The 24,389-nt window shown below is 42.5% G+C and overlaps 1 protein-coding gene across 12 annotated transcripts in view; it reads right to left on the bottom strand.

Moving 5' to 3' along the window:
* PHF21A (PHD finger protein 21A) overlaps positions 1-24,389 on the bottom strand; it is a 132,142-nt gene that overhangs the window by 34,570 nt on the left and 73,183 nt on the right. The window contains exon 1 of one of the 12 annotated variants that reach the window (XM_061343436.1): positions 3,300-3,411. The exons of the other annotated variants lie outside the window; for them this stretch is intronic. The gene's annotated coding sequence lies outside the window, so the exon portion shown is untranslated. Of the gene's footprint in view, positions 1-3,299; positions 3,412-24,389 lie in introns of those variants that run through there. 12 annotated transcript variants of the gene reach the window in all.

Raw genomic sequence — 24,389 nt, 5'->3', positions numbered from 1 at the left:
CACTAGAGCAGGTTGCTCCAAGCCCCTGTGTCCAACCTGGCCTTGAACACTGCCAGGGATGGGGCAGCCACAGCTTCTCTGGGCACCCTGTGCCAGTGCCTCAGCACCCTCACAGGGAAGAATTTCTTCCTAATGCCCAGTCTCAATCCCCCCCTCTGTCAGTTAAAGCCATTCCCCCTTGTCCTGTCAGTACGGGCCTTTATAAAAAGTCCCTCCCCAGATTTCTTGTTGACCCCTTTTGAGTTCTGGAAGACTGTTATAAGGTCTCCCCCAACCTCCTCTTCAGAGTAAATTGATCTGAATTAAGCAAGCACAGTAGAGCAATCTAAATTAGTAAATTTACTTCATGTTTCAGAAATGATCAACCTAAACAGAAGTCTACTTTCTAATCTGGTAACTCCTCATGTTTTTTAATAACCCAAGTGAAAGGATAGTCATCAGCTAATTTTACAGCGTACTACTGCACAGTCACACAGTCCCTTGACTAAAAATGGACCAGCTTCAGCAGGATTCTTGTGCATCCTACAGCTATTCTCACAACTGAGTCACACCTCCTCTCCTCCTCATGAAAGGAAACACACACAGGTCATGTTCATGCGCTTCATGCATGATCAGAAGTATCAAGCAAGGTGACCAGTTTTATTGCACCCCAGAATCCAAAACCTGTCCTTTGTGAACAGAAAGATCTGGATGCTCGAACTATATTGTACAACCACCTGTTGAGTACTTTGATGTTGTCAACAGCATCTAATACTTAATTTCCACAGTTGCTTTACACACATCACAAACTTAACAGCAGCAGACAGGCTTTTTTCCTATGTTGTTAACTAAATACTGTTTAGTGCCACTTGAATTAAAGCCCATCATTCACAACATCACATTGGAATTCACTGTTGATCTGCACTTCGTAGGCAGAATGAGTTATCAGAGCAAAAATTCATAGTTTCATTTCACTCAAAGGAGATTTGCTCTGCCTAGTCACTCGAGCAGTAGATCAAATAGAGATATTCTGCCCACCTAAAGAAACCTGCTGTACTATTCTCTTTAGTTAACCAAGCATGATCAAACCCAAGAAAAACGCCTGCTTCACAGAGAAGACATCAAATTAAATCACTGCAGAAGACCCAAACTGGTGGTCTTCAACTCTATCAAGGTCTGTGGATGAGTCAACACTGACTCTGAGAAACAAACCCGTGGTTCTTCCTTAGCCTCCCCATCTGAATGCCATGGGGAGGGGGACTTTGCCCCTGTGCTTATTTATCCCAGCACAAAAAGCACCTCACTAAGTAAGGCTAAAACTACTCAACAACTGAAGATGTAGTGAACTTCCAGCTGTCTTAAAGATGCCCAAGAACAGGCATTCTGCTAAAAGAATGGAAAGTGACCTTCTTCATGAGGGATGCACAGATACTGGAGGCAGTTCAAAGGAAAACCACAAACACAATCAAGGGCCCAACAAACAACACTGTAATGTGAGGCATACTGAGGCTCAGCATACCCAGTTATTTGAGGTGACTTCTGAATATAGATATTTATACACAGAAATCTGATGCTGGGAGGGTTTTTAGTTTCTCTGAGAAATGCAAAATGATGATTCTGTGGCTGCAAGTTGAAGGTAGACCAACTCAACCTTGAAATAAGTCTGAGAGATGGTTAAATGCTGGAACAAACTGTGAGGGGCAATGGCCTACCATGGTTTGAAGTCCTTAAGACAAGGTTATACAGCTTTGTAAAGGAAATGCTTCATCTTACATTTTGGAAGAGACTGCACAGTACGTGTGAGGGGAGGAGGGATCTAAGAAGCCCCTGCTCATTCTTATCAAGGCCAGTGCAAGTGCCAGCACTGCTCCCAGCATGCCTCTCCAGCAGACCTGTGTAAAGACAGCCCTGCTCTTCAGAACATGTACAGACCCAGAGCACAAACAACCACATATACTCAGGGTTGGTTTTTTGCTTTCCTCTGAAACACAAGATACCTGCCACGGCCAGACAAAAGAAGCTAGCGAAGCTCATCTTCTTCTTTTGTTGCCTTCTAGTCTATGCCTTCTTTACATATTTAGATTCTTCTTGATTTTAGACTTGGAATGGAAAAAAATTTCCCCAGGTCAGACTTGCTGGGATGTTTTTCCCCTTCCACTGCAATGCAGGATGCAGACTGCCTGCTAGGATTAGCTGGGCAAACTTTCCCTTATCAGTCTGCTGACATTGCAAGGGCCTTCAGAATAACTGGCAGCTCAATCCACGTCCTGTTTTCTGGAACACAAGGATGTGGAAGACAAAAACTTAGTATCCTGATAACCAAAGTGTCCTTGTTTCCCTGAAGTCAGGAGACATCACGCAGGAGTACTGGGGTAGAATGGCCTCTAACATGCAGGGAGTTAAACTGGTTAATCTCCTTATCCTTTTTGGATTTGATGTGCAATATCTTCCCGCTACTGAAGTTTATCAGAACGTTTTTACAAGAAAAAATAATCTTCATGCCAGATGAACAACAGAAAAGTATTTTATGAACATGGCTGCTTTCAATAGGCGTACACAACACCTAACTTAAAGAGACAGGATCAGGCATTAGCATCTAATCTCAAATGATGTATGCAATTTCAAATTTCAGTTAGTTCCTGGAATGAGAACCCCAGGAGCTGTTCTTGCTCCCATCAGAACTCTTCTCTATGAAAGCTTAATTCCTTGGTATCAAAACGCCTTAGGATGGTGCCATCGCTTCTTCCTGCAAGGTAACAGTTATGCGAGAAGCAGACATGAAGAAGCTACACGCACAACACAAAGGTTTTCCTGGCTTTGATGGACACCTCCCAGGAAAATGCATTTGAGACGTGCTGTATCAATATGGACAATACCTAGCATGAAGAAAAGCACTAAGAGAGACCACATAAGGGAATGTAAACATTCCTATCCATAAGGTCATACTCCTTCTTCACAGTGTGCGTGCTTGTTTGACAGCTATACTGTCATAATTTTACACTGTTAAACCTCTGCTCTAGGGTTTATAAAAGATCAGAGCACTTGTCACTCTCAGTGCAGGTAGAGTGAGATAGAGTGGTTGAGCAGTTCATTCTTCTTTCTAATTACACTCCATTAACCTTCCACATGAGAGCCCCCCTGTGCTTTCATACCAGCAGCACCAACTGGCTGTGTTTGATAAGGCTCAGCAGAGGCTGCAAGACCAGCACGTGTAACTAAAGGAACACTTCAGCATTGCAGGCTTAGCAGAAGCCGGGCTGAAGCTGCAGTCATATGCAGCTAAATTATACACAGATGGACTCCAGCCTCACCCTACCCACTTTCCTCACAGCTCTACGCCTTGAACTTCATAGAGGCATATCTGAAAGCCAATGCAGAACTAGGGAATTATTCTCTATAGGGCACTGAATGGTTACCATGCTTTCACTTCACTGCGGAGACCTGCCAAGAGAAATGCATTTACAGCATTAAAGCATGCAGGGCAATAGAAAAGAAGTTGTCGTTACATTATAATTAGATCATGTTAGTGTATGCAGCCAGAGTACAGAGAAAGAAAATGACTTTGGAAATGTAAATCTGCTTTAAATGCACTTTCAGTATCTGGGGTTGTTTGTTGTATGTTCTGAAGACCACACTGTTAACAAACAGCATTATATTTATCTATAACCTTCTCAACGGTGACCACGTAAATGATAGGCTTTTCTAAAAAGAGAGACTTCTTCGATTAATAATGTATTCTATGGGAGTTTTCAAGTCAGTGCCAGGAAAGCTATTTTCCATGTGCACGAAGGTAGATTAGCATTTGTGTATACTGAGTAACAGCACCGGCACATGCTTACACAGATAAAAGGGAAACAAATTTGGAAGGAGGGATTGTAAACAATCTGGAACAGAATCCAACTTATTTTTTAACATAAATGAAACACTACAGAACCTGCACTTTCAAATGACATTTTATACTATCCATCAGGATTTTTAACCGTTTCAGATGACTTCGCAGCATAAAGTTGTATCTGGAGCTGGCCTGTATAAGTGAGTGATAGCAATACTGTTTTTGCTATTACCTCCATCATCCTCTCCCACCCCTCCCCTGTTTGTTTAATGTATTGTGATACTCATATCTGCATGCATTTCCATAAATAAATATAACTTCCTTCTTTTCTAGGGTAAGATTCCCAACCTTCAGCTAATATTTTGAAATGAGCTGCTCTTTTGCAAGTCTTGGTAACTTTGAAGTGTCTGAAACAAAATCTGCTTGTGCTACAAGCCAAGCTACAAATCCAGCACCATCCTTGTCCAGAATGGAACAGAGTCCTGGCAAAGATCCCCTCCAGTGCAAAGGAAGCAGAGGTGGACCTTCTGAAAGGTAAATGCTGCTACTGAACCCACCTAAATTACCCTGAGGAGACTTGGTTTTCTGAGTGATCACTGGAGACCTTTAACATAAAACCTGGTTTTTATCTCTGAGTAATTTCCTAGTAGATTTTGGCCCACCTTTTCCAAATTTTCCTAAATTTAATGTAAAGATGCCAATTCAGTCCTTAATGCAATTTAACTTGTGCTATCTAAGCCTTTAACATGTGATGCAAATCCAGAATTCATGGATGTGACCGAACACAGTCATTCCAAAACTGTCAAGCTACTGAGGCTGCCTCAGGAAAGCTGGTCAGAGGGCAGTTAGTTCTTTCCTCTCAGATAGGCTTGCTCAAAGTGCACACAAAAGGACCTTTGTAACAATAATTCCTTGGATGAACAAGGAACACTATTGTTGGGATGCATCCGATATCAACGCAAGATGCAGGATGAATTTTGTCAGGTATTATTTCTCTCCTAAAGATCATGTTTGCTCTCAAACCTAATAAATTTGAAACAAATGTGATCAGGGGGTTGAATAAAATTACCTAAAGCATCCGTATCTCTTGTTTTGTGAAAGCGTAGCTGTAGTGCTTCAAGGCAATGAAATCTTGTTCGAGCTGGGATTAAAATTTGTCAGGACAGTGCAGCCCCTATAACTTGCTCACTCATCTCTTTTGAAGTACACTACAGAATTGTGACTGAAAGCTCTGAAATTCCTGTGCTGAAACCGCTTTCAGAGTAAAGCATTGCAGAGGGGCTTCCATTTCCCTGAGCAGCCAGCCATGGCTGCTAACATCATTCGGAATACTGTATTCTGACAAGTGGGCCAACTCACCTCTAAAGAGTGCAACACTGCAGTGATGGGACCTTTTTGCAGCTAATCACCTGAGAAATGTGCCTCTTCAGAACTTTCTCTGCTCTTTTCCCAACACCTCTTAGGGAATTAGAAGAAAATATTTTGCTCTACATTGGCTCACCATTCTGTTTTTACATAAGACCTGTCAAAAGTAAGCAAGTACTTTCCTTTTTCATTACATCGATAAAGAAGATCTCTTGAGGGTTTCTGGAGGGCCATGAGGTTAGTGAACAGATCTTTTAACCTAGCACATCCAGAAACATGCAATGTGGTCAAGGACTCCAGGAACAGAACTGCTGAGGCTTGTCAACCTGTTCTAATAACCCTTGAAGGCTGAGTGACTGTTGACATCACAAATATAAACGTGAGAGCCCCAGTTTAAATGGTGGGAAGAGAGCCATCACGCAACTGGCTAAAACTCTGTATTTGGGGGGCTTTTAGAGAAGGTATTTTTGTTATTAGTATTCTGTTAAGACTTTTTAAAGACAGTTTGGGAATGCTACAGATGTAAAATGAACTCTGAGGAAGCCTTTGATGAATTCCTGTAATTCTCCAAGGAGTTCTCTGTCAAAGAGAGGTAAGAAATAGAAAATAAGCCCTCTCATAATTCCTCTTTATGCAATACTAAACATACCTAACAAGTGTGCTTTTAGGGGAGACCACGATTTCTTCACCTCTGCAGGCCCATGCGAGATTTAAAAGGCAAACTGACTATTTTTTAAAGGATTAAACAAAAACTACTGTGTATTTTCATCACATAATGAAGTATAAGTTCTTTCTTTTTTCACACCATATGCTTGACTTGCTCCTTATTGCAGAGAACATGCAATATATTGCCAGATGAACACATTTCATGCTACAAACCGGTCTGACCAGCTAAACCTGCACTCAGAGCTATCAGACATTGTTAGTGAAACTCACAAGTATTATTCCATTGGCCTTCACTCAGCATGTGTTGCATCACAGTTCAGCTGTGAATATGTTTGGAAGCGTTAGCTCAGAACACAGAGACTTCTAAACTCAGCACCAGTAGGTCCCTCTGAGCTATCTCTATCAGACCTGTCTCTAGGAGCTGTACATCACAAAACAGTAGTTTCCCTCCCCATGGTTTCACACTGATGAGTTTATTTCATTTCTTTTTAAAGAAAGCACATGTTGCACTGTTGAGAAAGGCTGAAAGATTACAGAAACCTAGCAACTGAAACCCAGGCTGGTAGAGCAAAGCCATCTTGCTTTGTGTCTTCAGGTCTGCTAACTTCACTCATACTGGGATCTCTAGCTCTGTTATTAGCCTGGAGAACTACCTTAATGCTGCACTGTCTTTGCAGCCAGAGTCTAATTAAGTTTCATACACGTAATGTCATGCAATCATAGAATGGTTTGGGTTGGAAAGGACCTTAAGATCATCCAGTTCCCTTTTAAATTCCAGTCTGTAAAAATAAGCTTCTTCCTTAATAAACCTCCACAAAATAAGCAGAAGGGGAGCTTCGACATCAGGGAGCAGGTAGGGGGGCCATTAGAAGAAGGAAGCAGCTGAGGTAACATTTTCCCTCCTATTAACCTCTGAATAAACCGAACTGACATAGAAATGCAGGGGGGTTTGGGGAAAAAAGCTTGAGGGTTTCCTTCTGTTTTCTAACAAATATGACAGGGCACATAGTCAAGAAAATAGGGCATGTTTGTTTGTTTTGATAAAGCTATCCTCTGTTGTATTTCATCTGCAGTTGGGGCAGGATGTAAGCAGAAGAAAGAGGCTTTTAAAAGATCTATACTGCACACACACACACACACACATCAGTAAATACACACAAGGGCATGTAAGTAAGTAGTGATCTAACTTTATGTCAAAAAAAGAAACACCGTGAGCAAAGGCTGAGAAAATATGAGCCACCTGCAATAAAAATGTCAGTGTGTGATGGGTGTCGCAGAAATAAAACACACCACCAATGTAAAGAGCTTAATGTGCAAACAGGAATAGTTGACTGTGCTCTCTATAGGCAGCATTCATGACAAGCAGAGTAGGATTTTCAGAGTAATTGTCTGGAGGATCATATAAATGTGCTCGTATCAAAAGCACACTTAATCCAAAACACGCTTGTCAGTTTGCATAGGAAGACAGTCAAGCTGTCATCAGCTGCGAGGAAGCTCCGAGGAAAACAAAAAAACAAGCTCAAAAAGCCCCATCAGGAAACACAGAAAGGAGTAAAAAGGAACAGGTTCACACAAGCAAAGGACACTCACAGACAATGTAAAGCTGAACCGAAAAGTAATGAAGTCTGACAAGCAACTATCAGTCCTTTCTGGCTGGCAGGAGAAAGCATTGTGTTTTATCAGATTGCCATGGAAAACAGGACACACTTCTGGTCACACAGCCCCTTCTCACACATCAGGCTTATGCCCAGAGGGATGTCTGAGGTGACACGAGCAGTGCAAGGCCTATGGTGTTAGAAATAACTATCTCATTGGAGAAATGAAGTCCATGCTTTGTATATACACATGCAAATAGTGACCAGCAAACCACGCTCCATTTAACCCTGTAAACCTGGTCTTGAATTGCACAAGTGGCTTATAGGCTCTGCAGGCCAGCCTGCAAAAACCTCCTGAAATATTTACTACATGCTAGTGCTATGTAAATAGTAATAATAATTCAGTGACCTTTTCCTGCTCTGCATTTCAAATGTATTTATTAGGAGCTAGACAAATACCGCAGGCTTGTAGCGTTCTGCCTCCACATTCCTCATCTTCCTCTTCCAGTTTACCAGAGCGATGAGGAAAGAGGAGTTTTTCCTCCAAGCTTTTAACACTCCCAGCACAGATTCTCACACTATCTCTCCCAACTGGAGGATCCATCTCCTAGCACAGGGCCAGGCAGTGATTTCCTCCTTCAATTTAAAGCAGATCAGTGACCCACATTGCTGGAGAAAGCACACCAGCAGCGGAGGCTACAGAGGCAGCTGCTTTCAGGCCAGCAACAGCATGCTCAGCATGAACAGACTGTACTAACATTTTTCTCCCACACACAAAACCAAACTGTTCCTGTGCCCCCTTTGTGCTGACGGAGCCTGTCTCTTGCTTGATGAGCAAGTCGCTTATTTAGAAAGCCATTTCTCAACTGATTTTGGAGATCCACAGTCGTGCAGAACGGGCGGCACTGGTTCGTATTCAGTGACGATTTCAAAGGTTCTTTGTCCTGGAGAGGAGACAGGACCATTCACCAGCAGGCAGAAGTGCTGAGTACACAGCTGGAGCGTGCGGGGGGGAAGGGATTCTGCATGATTCTGCAGTTCTACCTGTTAAAACCATGCAGTTTTGAGCAGTGACCCCTTGGCATTGCCACTGCTTTGCAAGTGAAAACTTTTTAACACGCTTGCGAGACTTATTCAGCTGTTTTTTCTTCCAAGAGAGGACAAGCGCAGGGAAATGTGAAGCCACACGCACGTGCTACATAATTGGTTTTCAGCGCCTTGCAGTGCACATGATTTGCAGTAACATGCTTTGCACCTCCTTACTAGTTAGCAGCCCAATCCAAGACAAATACATCAAGAGAGAGAGGAAAAAGCTGTGCACACAATTAACCACACAAGCTTGGCTTTTTTTTACCACGATGCTCACGTATTTGCTACTACCCAGCTGCTACATATTGAAGAGAAAATAGGGTGTACTCTAACAACAGGCCACAAGGCATAAAACCAGTTAAGAAACCTTTCTGCTTAGCTCTTCCCAGGGCTCTCACTTGTGCTAGGAAAACGTCACTTTGATGCCCTGTTTGCATTCCATTTCCAACAACAAGGAGGAGGATGGAGGTCTCTGGTTTCTATGACAACCCAGATGGGCCACAATACAAGATACTTACAAACGTTCCACCGCGGGGATGCCAGATCAAATTAAGCCTGAGTTTACACTACTTCAGAGAAACTAAAATGAAAGAAAAAACCCAAACAAAACATGAATGTCACAGGAAGGATGACATTTCCTCAGCACACTGCGAAAGAATCCTGAAAGTAGATGATAAAGAAAGGAGGGATTTTTCCCTGCTAAAATAAATAATAATGTCAATGCAGACAAACCAAACCCCTCATTTACATGAGTAAATGTTTTCATTAAAACTGGGCTACCAGGAAATTACCAGCAGACACTAAAAGCAAAAAGCAGGCCCCCAAAATAACATGATTTTATTAATTCACTTAACTCATTATAAACTGGCAAATCTGGCATCCCACCATTTTGTAGGGCTTGTTTAACTCCCTGAGTTATATTCTCAGATAGGGTTTTTCTGTTGTTTATCCCTAATTTGGTCTTCTGTGACATTTTGCAGCAGATACTCGGGTGCAGAAAACACTCCATATTCTACCTGAAGATGTGAGATATTGCAGTAACAAAACCACCAACATTTACTGTGTGCTCTTAGTAGCACAACGGGTCACCTATTACAATGGTGAGGTGAGATGACTTCCCGAAGGCACTGACTCAGCATGCTGGGCAGCTGCAAACAGGGAAGCCACTTCAGGCAACAGGAGCAGAACGCCTTCTGAAGAAACACCTGTAAAAGCTTTTTGTAAGCTCTTCAGATGTGACATACACAGATGTGGTTCCCAAAACAAACCCAGATAAACAATTTCTTAATAAATGCGTATTTTAAGACACATTATTTTGTTTTTTAAATCTGATATAAACTGGGTATTGCCTTCTCTTTTTAGTCACTGCCCTATTTCATGTTACTCACCTTTCTTTCAACTTAATCACCAGGTAGTTAATAGCCTTCATTAAATACATGATAGGCAGAGAGGCTAACAGTAAGACATATAACCATGGACTTTTAGGAGCTTATGTTCTTTGGGGAGAGGAGAGGCAGAAGAGGAGAGAAAGGCTTAACAGCTGTGCCTAGTCAAAATAAGCCAAAATTAGAGGGACTGTAACATTTAAAATTGGAACAGAGAGCCTTGAAATCCGGGTCTGTACAGATATCTTTAAACACTTTATTAAAAACTGCAGACACTCACTTCATAGAGCAGCACTGCTAACCAGTACTGTTTACACAAGGACTAGTCAGCCTGGCTTGCAAGTGCCTCCTCATCACCCAGGACAACAGGAACAGGCACCCTTCGTACCATCAGCTGTGCCTGCTCCTGGGGCCGGAGCCTATTCCCCTATTTAATACACAACCTGAGGACTGTGGATTTAGGGAATGTGCCTGGGGTGGGCACACACCCAGGTTGGCACTTGCCTGTCTCCTTGCTTCTCAGCACTCCTCTTCCTTTCCCTTCCACCCCAAGCCCTCCTGTTTAAAGCTGTCTACCCTGTGAACATCACAGCACGATGTATGGGGTGAGGCAGCACAGCAGAGCAGGCAGCTTGTGTTCCTGACGTGCCACATGCTATCCATGCTCCTGTCAGCAACAGCACGTGGAGGCACAGACACATGCTGCGGTGATGGTATCAGCAGAAGTGTTCTGGGGATTTGCGAGGAGTTCCTGCAGAATGACCAGAGTGCCTCAGTAGTGAGGGGGGATGAAATATCACATCTGTAATACAGATTTAAATACCTGAAGACTGCTCAGCTAGTGGGAGTTAAATGGAAGTGATGAATCAGAATGGAGAAGTGTGACTAAGGACACAGCTGGACATGACTGGCTTTAAATTCAGACTACGCTGCTTAAACTTTGTATATAGTCACATCATACATTCAGCCTGGAGAAGAGAAGCTGTGTGGACACCTCACAGCAGCCTTCCAATACGTGAGGGGGCCTATAAGGACGCTAGAGAGGGACTCTTCATCAGGGACGGTAGGGACAGGACAAGGGGTGATGTGTTCAAACTTATAAACAGGGGAAGCTCACATTAGATATAAGGAGAAGTTCTTTACTGTGAGGGTGCTGAGGCGCTGGCACAGGTTGCCCAGAGAAGCTGTGGCTGCCCCATCCCTGTCAGTGCTCAAGGCCAGGTTGGATGGGGCTTGGAGCAACCTGCTCTAGTGTGAGGTGTCCCTGCCCATGGCAGGGGGTTGGAACTGGATGATCTTAAGGTCCTTTCAATTCCAAACCTTTCTGTGATTTTCTGTAACTGCTACCTGCGTTTCACATATAAAACAGAAGACAAGGAATGGCATGATGAAAAACAGAATTTGTGAAGTGCTGATGCTTACTAGAATTCTAACAGTTTAATGGGAAGAAGAGAATGAACCAGAGATAACAGCAGGAAGGAGATGTAAGTTGCAAGGAAAGCTGCTTGATGTCACACAGTTAAAGTTACTCTATTCATAATGTGGTGTACATATCGAGAGACTGGGTCAAAAAGCCAGGCCAGTGGATTCCTCTCACAGACTCTATTGCCAGTCACATAGCCCAGACATTTCAAAGCATGAACTTTCACTCTGCAGCGATACAGAAGAAAGTTGTACTCACAAATAGCACAGCATCATCTTTTCCACTACGTCTTTCAACCATCAATTCCATGCAGCTACAGCACCATAACTCATTACTGACCCCTACAAGGAATACTTTCTTAAAAAACAAGACAAAACTCAAAACCAAACAGAAAAAAATCCACAGGCAAAAGAAAACTGAAACCAGGGAACCAACAAAACCCACAGATTGCAAACACAGATCCCAAACACTACAGTTTTGAGGAAACTCAGCAACATAAATCTTCATTATCACAGAGTTATAGCTGCCTGGTGCTCCTGCTGACTGTGAAACTCAGTGAATCCCAACATCTGAAACTAAGAAAGTGTTCAGGGTACACAGGTACATATCCATGCAGATTACTTGTGTCCTCTTGGGATCTTCATGCTCTGGCTATAATCAACACTACGTACTATTGCAATGTATGTGTAGTCTTCCAGCACCTCAGCTGACCACAGCACAGGTATCTTCATTATCTTCAGAAAAGCCATCTCCACTGCGTACCTAGGGTGGTATTCAACTCTTCTAATACTGTAATTAACAAATCAGCCTTTGGTTCCATGTGTAGTCAACGGACAGCTGGGTGGCTGGGTAAGTGATGCTCAGCCTGTGCCCTGTCTTCACTAATTCTGGACAGTTTATACTACTTTTTACACAGCTGATATAAGAAGCCCTGAGCTGACTCCCTAGAACACCTCTTCCTCGACTCCACAGACCCCTCTTTTACTGCCCCATTACTTCATGCATCTACTGCTGTTTGACAGCATAACTTACTCTGTCTGTCATTAAAAACAGCAGCCACACTTACCCTGCACCTTGCTGCTAAGAGCAGCAGTCACTTAACAGCTGCATCTCCTGATGCTAACGCAGGCGCTACAGCTCAGCACCTCTGCCCTTGCTGACATCCACTCTGTTTCACAAATACCACCCACACCTTCCTCTCCGACTGACAGTTTTCAATTAGAACTGAGTGACTGTTCTCAGCGTGTTCATAGCTCGAAACGTGTTTTTTCCACTTTGCAGCTATAAAAGGCTTGTGCTCCCGATTTGGCATAATTTCTCTGAATCAAAGAATATTACCACTTCCTACCAACTTCGCCACAGTGGAATGACTCAGAGCAGATCTCCCTGGGGATATCTGCTTCTTGCTTGTTTGATTCCGAACACAACGGAGAAACAAAAGGGTTATCTCATAAAGTGTCTAAGAAATCCCCTTAAAAACAGCTCTGCGGTATGACCCAGCTCAATATTAACAACTTAGAATTCTGTTCTTATTTACTTCAGGTTAAGGGCCCTACTAGAAATGTGGAGAGGGACTTTTTACAAGAGCATGTAGTGACAGGACAAGGGGGAATGGCTTTAAACTGAAAGAGGGGAGATTTAGATTAGACATTAAGAGGAAGCTCTTCCCTGTGAGGGTGCTGAGGCGCTGGCACAGGTGCCCAGAGAAGCTGTGGCTGCCCCATCCCTGGCAGTGTTCAAGGCCAGGCTGGACACAGGGGCTTGGAGCAACCTGGTCCAGTGGAAGGTGTCCCTGCCCATGGCAGGGGGTTGGGACTGGATGAGCTTTAAGGTCCTTTCCAACCCAAACTAGTCTAGGATTGTATGATAATATTAAAATATTCAGAAGTAATTCCTACAGACTGGCTCCAGCATCAAAGGAACCCTAAGAGGGAATTTTGCTGAACTTCATTTTATTCAAGGACCCAAAATATTATTAGGAAACCTGTGTTAAAATTTCTAACATTACATTTTCAATGTATGTATTAGAACACATTGTGTTTCAGCCAGAACTGACACACTTGGGAGGGGAAATCAAAAAAGTAGGTGATCTTTCCTGGATTATTAAAGTACATGAGACTAGAGAACCAAAAATCACTCTTCCATTGCCTTGACATTATGATTATACTGAAATAGAGCAAATCACCTGCACAAGAAACTAAAGCAACATGTTGTTTAGGAGCTGGTAAATGGTAATTTTAGAACTGAACCGGTATTATCAGTCTTGAAGGTAACACAAGAGATTAAATATGTTAGATCACCTCTGCTAAATTCCCATTCAGTAAAACCACATAAAATACATCAAAGTTTGCTGAACAGAACAGGAAGAAGCAGATGAAAAGCAGATAACTTCCCTGCTTCTAACAGGCTTTTCACAAACAGATTAAAGCCAAAATATATTAACATTTATAAACCCAAAAGTAGTTAAAAGAATGCTTTTACGTGCCAAAACATTTAAGTGATTGCATCTGTAAAATGCATCCTTCCTTTAGATTTCAGAGGTATCAAATCAATGTTTGTGTTTTCAGCTATGTGGTATCTTAACAACACTGATACCAGACTGATGTTCCTGTTTGCAGCTATGCAAAGTCCTAACAACACTGAACAAATAAGTATTGTTTGAGGACAGGTGAATACTTTTGGTTCTGTATGTTATTCAAAATCCAATTATAGTACCAAACTCCTCTGCCTATTGTGTTCTGCTGTTCTACTGTTCTTCTGTATCTACTCGCTTATACCATGTATGTGCACACAGGAAAAACATATGATCTCAAAACTGCTCTCCACAAATGTTTCTGTATTAATTTCCAATTAATTAGGGTTGGAATGGTCTCTGAAAGTAAGAAAGCTGAACACTAGCAATCTGTCAGTGCAAACCAAGCCCTAAAGATAAGCTCATGCTGTTCAAAGCACTGGTTGTTCTGTGCATCCTGGAAGAATTCGCACTCATCAACTGTGTTTGCACAATCAGACTCAAAATTACTTTAACAGAAGAACATGGAAGTTAGCAGCAGGAACCCTGACATCAAGACCTGGTCTTCCAAGAAACGACCCGCGCTCCATTCATATAAAAAGGTATTTCACATTAAACCCTTCCAAAAGAAACACACCCCAAAAAACCACTTGCACAAAGTTTTGCATTGTTTAAACTGAGCTGAAACAGCCACAAAACTAAAAACATCACCTTGCAAATTCAGCTGTCTTACACAGAATGAGAACAGTGAAGAAACAAAGACAAAATAAGAAAATTCAAACCAAAACCAACCAATAAAACCCCAAACCAAGCTAGAATATATAAGAAGCATCTCTTCCACATCACTTTTCTAGTGACCAAGCCTGAGACTGGCTAACAAATACCTTAGTTAATTCAGTTAGTATAAAACTTTCTTTTTTTTGCAAAGTTACTGAGGACATTGCTGCTTCAACAGCAAAAGGCTGTATTCTTTCTTCAATGTCTAAACCCGTAACAAATCAGAGATTAGCACTGACACACATCACTGAAAGCTGCTACTACCGTAACAAGTGTCCCGTCCCCACGCCCTTATCAGCAGGTACGGTGCGTACCACGGCGCTGGTGTCCTGCAGCAGCACGGGGTGCGGAGGATGCAGAATTCCACCTTTATCCCAGAGGAGGCAGGACCCGGCCCGCGGCCCGAGGACCGGTGGGGCCGCTGACCCGGTACCCCCCATGCGCCGGAGCCCGCCGCGGCGGGAGTGAACGGGCGCCACCTTGCGGGGCTGGTGGGCACCGCTCAGCGCTCTCCCTCTCGGTTCTCACCCGGCATTAGCGGAGACGGCAATTTGCAGCTGTATTAATGAGAACAACCCACCGCCGTTAAATCCTTCAGAGATTTCCAGCTCTCAAAGGCTAGCTAAATCTGTCCGTAGTGAAACTGAAGCGCTAGGGTTACGCTGTAAAGTTTTCATTCGCTAAATCTCTTACCTAAGCTGTTTGTTCCCAGGCTGAGCTCTGTGTCAGCACCAAACCTTTATAGAGCACGGTGTTATTTACTCCTCATGCCATGCATTGCAAAGGCTCTGGCTGAAGACCCAACAAGACTTTAGAGATTTCCATTGCCAATCCCACTCCAGCTGCTCTGCGGTGCCCCAGCGGCTCCGAACAGCTGGAAAGCCAGTGGGAACAGCAGCCCAAGCACTCCATACATCAAGGCAAGGGGCCCTCCCCAGATGTGGCACAGCTGGCACACCGGCTCAGACATTACTCACCACCAAGCACATCCAAACAGGAACTTTACACCTGCTCTCAGACTTAACCATGAGCTCTTGTGGCCAAAGGAGCCACAGCCAAACAGAATGTCTGGCAAAAGGCTTCAGGGCTCCTCTAACCCACAGCAAAGACCAGTCTAGTTTCATTTGTCCTCAAATGACAACATAGCCAACACATACATAACATGTGTGTGTATATATATAAATATATATATATTATATATATATATAAAGGCAATGTCAGCAAACTACTATTACAAGAAACCTGGTTCTTCATTTCTGAGTTGTGGCACAGGATGATTTAAACATGCTCTGTATTACATACAAGGTCCAAGGTGCCTGAAAACAAACACTAATTCCCACATGTGTGTAACAGTGGTCTGTCTACATCCATGTAACAAAAATCTTTCCATGTTCAGGTCTAGCAGACACCTAAGCCCAACAGCCAGGCCTCTGACAAGCACTGTTTAGAGCTGGGTACCAGTGGTCCAACAGGTACTCCAGAGCTCTCAAGCACTGCAAATCCCAATGTTCCAGCGGTTGAGTCTATCAATCACCTCGACAGGCATCTCTGCTAAGCAGAAACAGGGAAAAAGGGTGTTGTACAAAATGCACGTCTTAAAGGAAGGCACAGTGAACTACAAGGCAAGGAACACTCACTGCTATACATGTCTTTCATAGATTCACAGAATGGTCTGGATTGGAAAAGAGCTTAAGATCAACCAGTCCCAACCCCCTGCCATGGGCAGGGACACCTTCCACTAGAGCAGCTTGCTCCAAGCCCCTGTGTCCAACCTGGCCTTGAACACTGCCAGGGATGGGGCAGCCACAGCTTCTCTGGGCACCCTGTGCCAGTGCCTCAGCACCCTCACAGGGAAGAATTTCTTCCTAATCTCTATTCTAAATCTCCCCTCTTTCAGTTTAAAGCCATTCCCTTTGTCCTGTCACTGCATGCTCTAATCCAAAGCCCCTCTCCAGATTTCCTGTCAGACCCTTTAGGCACTGGAGCTGCTCTAAGGTCTTCCCAGAGCCTTCTCTTCTCCAGGCTGAACAATCCCAGCTCTCTCAGCCTGCCTCCATGGCAGAAGTGCTCCAGCCCTCAGGGCATCTTTGTAGCCTCCTCTGGACTCACCTGAGGAGGTCCATATCCCTCTTGTGTTGTCTCTGCTCAGTTCTAACATTTTATGATTGAACCTGGCCACAAACCATTCAACAGATCATTTCTTTTGCCTTATAAATGAATAAACATAGATTGCACAAGAGTATTTCTGCAATATTAGAACTGAAACACATTCCTAATATGAAAGAAATACCCAGTCAGCCTTCAAGACGAAGCACCAAATCCATATATTTGACTATCCTGCATAAAACCACAGGTCTGATCAGGTGTCTCTCCTCAAAATAGGAGGAGATTCTGGGAAATCCAATGCATGTTGACATGCTACTTTAAAAATAGCTACGTTTTTGACAAAACCACCAACACATCGCTTTTGTTACTTCTCCCTCTATCCCATTAACTCTATCAACACAGAGCCATGCTGAGAGCTAGTGAAAGGTCCCTGTTTCAAAACTTTATGTCCCCATGCAAGTGGAGCACAGGAAGCAGCATATTGACTGTGATAGCCAGTAGCAAAATCTGTTTGTTTCCAGTTTGCTTTCATAAATAACTGTTTGATTTAATTCACCTCAATATTTTCTCCCAAAAGACATGACTGACAAACACACTGAAACTGATGCAAGGACATGCAACACAAGAGAGGTGCTGGAAATCTCAGTCACTTCTCGTGTATTCTGATGATGTCCCACACACTGTACATCACTGTGAGTGGAGGCTGAGACACGCCACCCTCCACTGTCCCCAGCAGCTCTCCAGGACTGGAAGCCCAAGGGGCCTGCGGGGCATCAGAAACCCTGGTGTTGTAGAGAACAAGAACTGTTTTTTCTTAACTTGTTCATTGTGAGATTAATCTGCAGATCCTGAACGTTATCAAACACTAGAATCATAGAATGGTTTGGGTTGGAAAGGACCTGAAGATCACCTATTTCCAATCCCCTGCCATGGGCAGGGACACCTCACACTAGACCATGTCAGCCAAGGCTCTGCCCAGCCTGGCCTTGAACACTGCCAGGGATGGAGCATTCACAACCTCTCTGGGCAACCCCTTCCAGTGCCTCTCCACCCTAACAGTAAAGAACTTCTTCCTTATATTTATACCCTGAACTTCCCCTGTTTTAGTTTAACCCATTATCTCTTGTCCTGTCGCTACAGGAAATGTACCTACACACTATGAAAAACCTCTTCCTTTCCTCTTTCATGACATTTGTACTGTTTTCAGGGGAAAACCCCAACTGTCAGTACAACTGTTTAATATACTAAGACATTAATCTTAACCTGGTCTTCTAGCTGTTCATATTCATAAGCAAAAAAAACCCAGCCTTTAACACGTGGAAGAGCTAAGCTAAACTGATACTGGTGAATGCAAAAAGACTGAAAACAGTAAACTTTTCTTCCTTCCATCTGCATCTGAACACTGAAGGAGGGTTATGCTACCAGAACTTTTACATAAACTAGAATCATGTGAAAAGGAAGTTTAAATAAGGGAGGAGCAAGGAATTTAGCTAAAAATAGCAACATAGTAATTAAAAAATGTATCAGAAGAGGGGGAATCAAACAGAAGTGTAACATTTTTTCAGTCTCACCTCAGGTCAAGAGCATTTCTCTGCCTCAACAAGCAGCACTTCCTGAAGAGCTCATGGAAACAGAGGTTTTAAAGATGAGAATACCGGATGCTGAACATAATATTCTGCTAAATCGTGTTCCTGGATACTGCTGGAAATCACTGACTGAAGAGCCTTCCTCCAGCAACCTTCTTTCAGGAGGCTCCCATTTTTCTTCCAGTGCATTAGTGACTTACGGAGGTGTTATTAATAATTAAACTTTTCTTTTAAAATTATTCATTAATATTAACTTTGCCTGAAATCTTCCTGGAAGCCTTTAACCTTTAACAGAAACAAAGCAGTAGAAATACGCTAACCACAACAGTTAAATAAAAGAAAGTATTTAATTTGAGACAGAAGTTACTTCTGGTAAATTCACTTTCCACAATTCATACTGGGTAATACAGTAATAATGCTGCACAGAGACATTTCCAGCCTTCACTTTCTACACCTATGAGAAACTGAAAAGCAATAGCTATTTACCAACCCAATCTCCTCTTTTGCTTTTGATTCCTCTGAACTAACAGAAGGTAAAGTAAGAGAAGAAAGTAAAATAGTTTACAACACCTGAAGTCCCATTAGTGCAATTCTGCCTAAAGGAAATCCTGATGAATGCCTGAAATCCCATCTCTTCTGCACACTCAGACATCTACCCACATTACTCCGGCAGTGCTTGGCTGCACATGTCCTTGTGGTTGGAGTACTTGCCCAAAAAATGACAGATGACATTAATTTCCTCTTCCAGCTTGAGATAATACAGAAGTACATCTCTTTTACCCCCAAGAGCATTCTAAGCGTCTGGTAGTATGTGAACTTGGGCGAGGGACACTTCTTATCTCCTCTTCTTAGTCACAATGTAGAGAAGAACCCAAAATTGCCCGGGATGGAGGAATAAGGGAGAATAAAGAGGAGGAATTTCCCCTGAGAGAGCATGCTTGTCCTGCACCAGCATCTCTTTATTTCAATCTTATGTTTGAAACCCCCAGATACCATATACATGAAGTATTCCCATGCAGTCTGCTTTATCGGGACCCCACCTCTTCCTCTCCACTGCACATGGACTGTAAAATTTCATCTTCTACAATCATTCAGACACTGCCAGGTCTCCTCCCTTGGAGCAAACAAAGCTCTGCAAGACATCCTGGGGGCAAACCGCTACCCGGATTCCACTGGGAAGCACGCAAGGGCTTCTGCCATTGATTTAGTGGGAGGAATGTGTCCTGAGGCTCTACCTGGAAAAGCCCAATGTTACCTAAAGGTTCTATGTGTTCCATCAGAAGCACCAATTAATTCAATATTATTCCTAGGTCTTGTTTGGGTTAATTTATTAAACTCTGTATCAAATATTTCTGGTAATTTGATTTGACTTTCATCTTGAAATACTGTATACAAAGTAATGAAGTCCATACAGAGTGTACTGAGGGGAACTGGGTTCTTCTCTAATATCACAGCTCTGAATTCTGGTCTGCAAAATGCACTCTACAAGCTACAAGTAGAAAACTGAACATTAAATTGTTTAAAGCTGTTTAAGTCAGTCACAGCCTTTTTCCTTAAAGACATTTTCTACCCTTGGTTGCCTCACAAAAAATGAGGTTATTATTTGGGTGTAACTATACCCTACTTCTGCAAGTATTTCCCCCCATTTTTTAAGGAGAGAAAAAAGTGCTACACAACATCCAGCTTCCAGCAAATAAGTGTTGCCAGATGAGTCCAGTGGGCCTTCTCAGTTACATTCTCCCTGTAACAGAGTCACTGAGTACTCTCACGTAACTCATGCCTCTAACTGCTGTTCCCCCCCTCCAAAATCCTCCTTTCCAAATGCTGATAAGAGAACACTTCCCTTTTCTTCATCTCTAATAAGCTGCATGTGTCCAAGCCTGCTTCTTACCGAGATGACAAGTTATAGAGCTCAGTGCAGGGCAAGAGTTAGAGGACTTGTCACGGCAACTGCAAGACCAATGCATATCAGATGTATCTACAGTAAGAGCGTATCTTCACTGGGACAAGATCTCAGTTAAACCTACGAAAGTCAAACTACACTTTTAATAATGTTCAGGGGCCAGTGTGAGAGGACAAGGGGAATGATTTTAAGCTGAAAGACGGTAGAGTTAGAACGAGATTAGGAAGAAGTACTTCCCTGTGAAGGTGGTGAGGCGCTGGCACAGGGTGCCCAGAGAAGCTGTGGCTGCCCCATCCCTGGCAGTGTTCAAGGCCAGGTTGGACACAGGGGCTTGGAGCAACCTGCTCTAGTGGAAGGTGTCCCTGCCCGTGGCAGGGGGGGTGGAACTGGATGAGCTTTAAGGTCCCTTCCAACACAGACCATTCTTTGATTTCCTATTTGAAAGTCAGCACCTACAGAGAAATAATGATGGTTTGAAAGTCCAGGCCTATTCATGGTATCGAGACATTTTCCTAAGTTTGACCTGGGGTACACCAACACAATATTATTTTCTTAAATACTCGTTTTCAAAGTTCTTCTCATGGCATCAGCTATGTCTTTGATGATTAAAAATTGATATATTTCCTTTGTGTGCACACTATGAGATACACATTCTATTGTCTGAGGACCTGCAGCTTCTCATTTTAAAGAGTTGGCTTTTGCTTTAACTTCTTGAATACACAGAGAAAAGCTACTCCTCATGTTTTTGAAAGCCTTCTGAAGCATTTCTGGGGTGTCAGCATTCTCATTTGCCACGAGAAGCTCTTTCTGATGAGCTCAGGACTTCAGCTTCAAATCAAGTTAGATCAGAATGACATCAGCTGAATATTAATCAGGGCAGCATGCACAAACAGGTGTGACAAAACCATGCTGTGACTAAGATGTGAAATCCCAATTCATACCAAATCCCCAAAAGAGCCTGCATTTAATTCCATCCAATAAAAACAGATACAAAAACCTATCAAACATATGGAAATAAAGAATTGTTTGCTAAAAAAGTCATGTGCTATAGAATCACTCTCTTGAAAAAAAATCAAACAGCAAAATGCAAATTCTCAGTTTAGTGTAATTTGAATATGGAGAGTTACACATTCACTTCTGGATGCTGACAGCAAAGGCTGTGGTTGCATGCTACTGATACACACTACTCCATTACTTCTAAATCCCACCTTTCTGGAGGCTCCTCATCTCCTGCAGCCCTGCGGCTGGAATAACACACACATGTGGCACAGGGAAGGCAAGGACATAATCTAACCGACAGAATAGTACCAAGAAACCACTTCTTACAATGCTGCTGACCTTTGCTTCTACCACAACCCTCTATCCAGGTATTCAGATAAAGAAGGGAACATCCACCAGTGATATTATAAACAAAACAGATCATATGGATAGAAAGAGAAAGACCTAGACAATGCTGTCACTCTTTATGACTCCTAAACACAAAGATCTATAGGTACCCCTATGCCATCAGCTGAGTTAAATCAGTTAAAGTCTAAAGGTACGTTTTATTCACAGAGGCACCCAGGGAAGTTAGTGAGCTTTGATTGTGAGTTCTCCTTTGAACAGAAAAATCTTCAACAGCTAGATTTTAATCTTTTCTGAATTTGGATTTATTTTTTCTTTTAACTTTGTAGAAATAAATCTGGTTCTCAGTGGCAGTGAATCTATAAAACACTGCCACAGGAAGAGTCCCTACATTTTCAACCTATTTTCACTAATCAGAAAGTAGCAGATCAATGTAATTTTAAAGTAAAAATAAACCTAAACATACATTCATTCAAATTATTCACATATAGATCACTACGTTCAAAATGATTATTAAATAGATTTTATTCCTTTAATCTCTTCCTATAATTTGTGGCAAGGAGAATAACAATATTGTATCAGGACACTAAACATTTTAAAAAAGATAGTACCAATGTATTGACTGTGTTGTGTATCTGAGGGCAACGGAGGTTTGTGAAGGCATGATTTGCATCTAAATCAGATGTATTAAACAGAGAAGGGCTATCCGATAAGATACTTTATATCTGATAATATACATAAAATTGAACTGGCTTTAGTGAACATGTCCTTCCAGAGTTTGGAGTTAGTAGATCGTGCCCTTCTTCAGCTGCTTTGTACTCACAGATTAAGATAGGGGGGTGGAACTAGGTGATTTTAAGGTCCTTTCCCACCCCAATTCTTCTATGATTCTTCAATGATTCTCCAAGATTGTTTTTCAGCTCTTTATGAAGCAATTATAAAACTAAATTAACTGAATATGCATAAATGAGGAAATATGCTCTTTACCTGCAGAAGGGACTATGGCTGTTATAATTCAATTTAACACATACACACTAATTCCAGCAGTGTACCAAGCGATTTCCGTGAGGTGGTTCATTTGACTTAGGATGTCAGAAACAGCCCTGTATTGTTTAATATTATCTTCATTAAAATGAGATTTATTCAAATTGAAACAGGGCATGACATTGACTTGCAATAATTTTAAGTAGGTACATTTTAAAAGAAAAGGAGGAATTTAAATGAACAATCTTTTTTCCTTCTTTTATAAACTATCAACTGCTAACTGCTCATCATTGAACATTACACATTTATTTATAGGATGAGCCATGCAAATACCTAATAAAGCACAGTAATACTGCTGGCAATATTTAGGCTTTATGGAATGTTTACAAGCATAATTAATCTTCACAATAACCTTGTAATGTTGGTAGGGAGTAAAGTACTCATTATTCTTTAACTTCACATATGGGAAAACGGAAACAGACAGATTAATTTAAAAACAAAAATGCAAGTGTACGTCCCCCAAATGCAAAGTCAAGGCCTAAGCAAGGAAAAGACTAATTTTAAAGGCATTAAAATCAATAAAAGCAGATGGGGCTCTGAGCCTGTGAAAACAAGTTCTCTTCAGGAGTGTAACATTGGACATTTGACAGTCTGGGCTAATGTTTTTATTAAAATGGTTGCATTATTTTCCATCATTAATGAAACGGGCATTCAGTTCTGCAGCGGGATCAGCCAGGCCCTGCTGCAGCTTCCAGCCTAGCATCTTGCCTACCTTTTTATAACTAAGTTCAACTAAGAATACACATTAGTTCTTCAGAACACAGAGAGGCCTTTATTTAATACCAGAAAGAATAAATAAGCATACACTGAGTCAATGCCAACTTTGTCAGAGTTAGGGCGACCAAGCGCTGGCCTGGGCCCATTTCTCCTTTGGTTTTATCATGAAGCAGGATAATGGTGCCTGCAAGCTTAAACTGCGAGGCCACTTTCCTGCATGGATTTTTATCCTACAGAAGTAGAAGGAATACCATTGTCTCCTTCAGCTATTCTGATTATTCAACCACAGGTAAACAGACTGCATATATACTCCGTATCAGTTCAAGGTAAATAACTTCTAGCAGGACATTGTTGCTCTTAGTCTGGCTTCACTTCCCTTGAGGGCACAGTGCTTTTAACAGTGTAATTCCTGAGAAGTGAACAAGCTTTCTCTCAGCTGATCCACCTGGATTTTTCAGAACAGAACCTGATAGTGCTTCAGGTCAACGTTTTCACTGGAGCTTTCACTTACTCCATCCCCCACAAACAAAAAGGTCATGAGAATAATGACATAAGGAACTCTTCTTCATGGGTGCTGACTGGGGAGCACTGGAAGGAAACGGATTCCAACATGCAGTTGACGTATGTGAGCTCACGCAACGGAAAAGTACATGTACTCGCCCAGAGCTGGTCTGGTCTTTGATCCTGGGCTGGAACACACTTCAGCCAAGGAACAACATCCAATGAGAAAAGGCAGTGCAGTAGCAGAGAGACGTCACAAGGCAGCGGTCACTGGAGCATGGAGGAAAGGAAAAGGGGAAGAAAGAAAAGCCTGACTGCAGAAGGCCACAAAATGGGGATGTTGGCTCCAACTGCGATATCTGACTGTTGGGCAGGGGATGCTCTAATGGAAAGCACTCCCTTGGAACCTCAGCCAAAAACTTAAAAGCATTGCCACAGCTGCCTGCATTGTGTTACTGCAGGTTTCAAAGGGGAGGGGGGGAATATCCAGAAGTATCCCATGGCTCAGCTCATGAACTCCCAAAGTTCTCCGATCGTGCTTGGAAGCTCCTACAAAGCCACTAGA

This window comes from Neopsephotus bourkii, unplaced genomic scaffold (genome assembly GCF_033783945.1).
Source record: "Neopsephotus bourkii isolate Nb327-2 ecotype Australia unplaced genomic scaffold, CSIRO-AGI_Nbou_v1 NB_1825, whole genome shotgun sequence".
NCBI classification, from domain to species: domain Eukaryota; kingdom Metazoa; phylum Chordata; class Aves; order Psittaciformes; family Psittacidae; genus Neopsephotus; species Neopsephotus bourkii.
The sequence above is the reverse complement of the archived record's forward strand: the minus strand, read 5'-3'. Positions and strand labels throughout refer to the sequence as shown.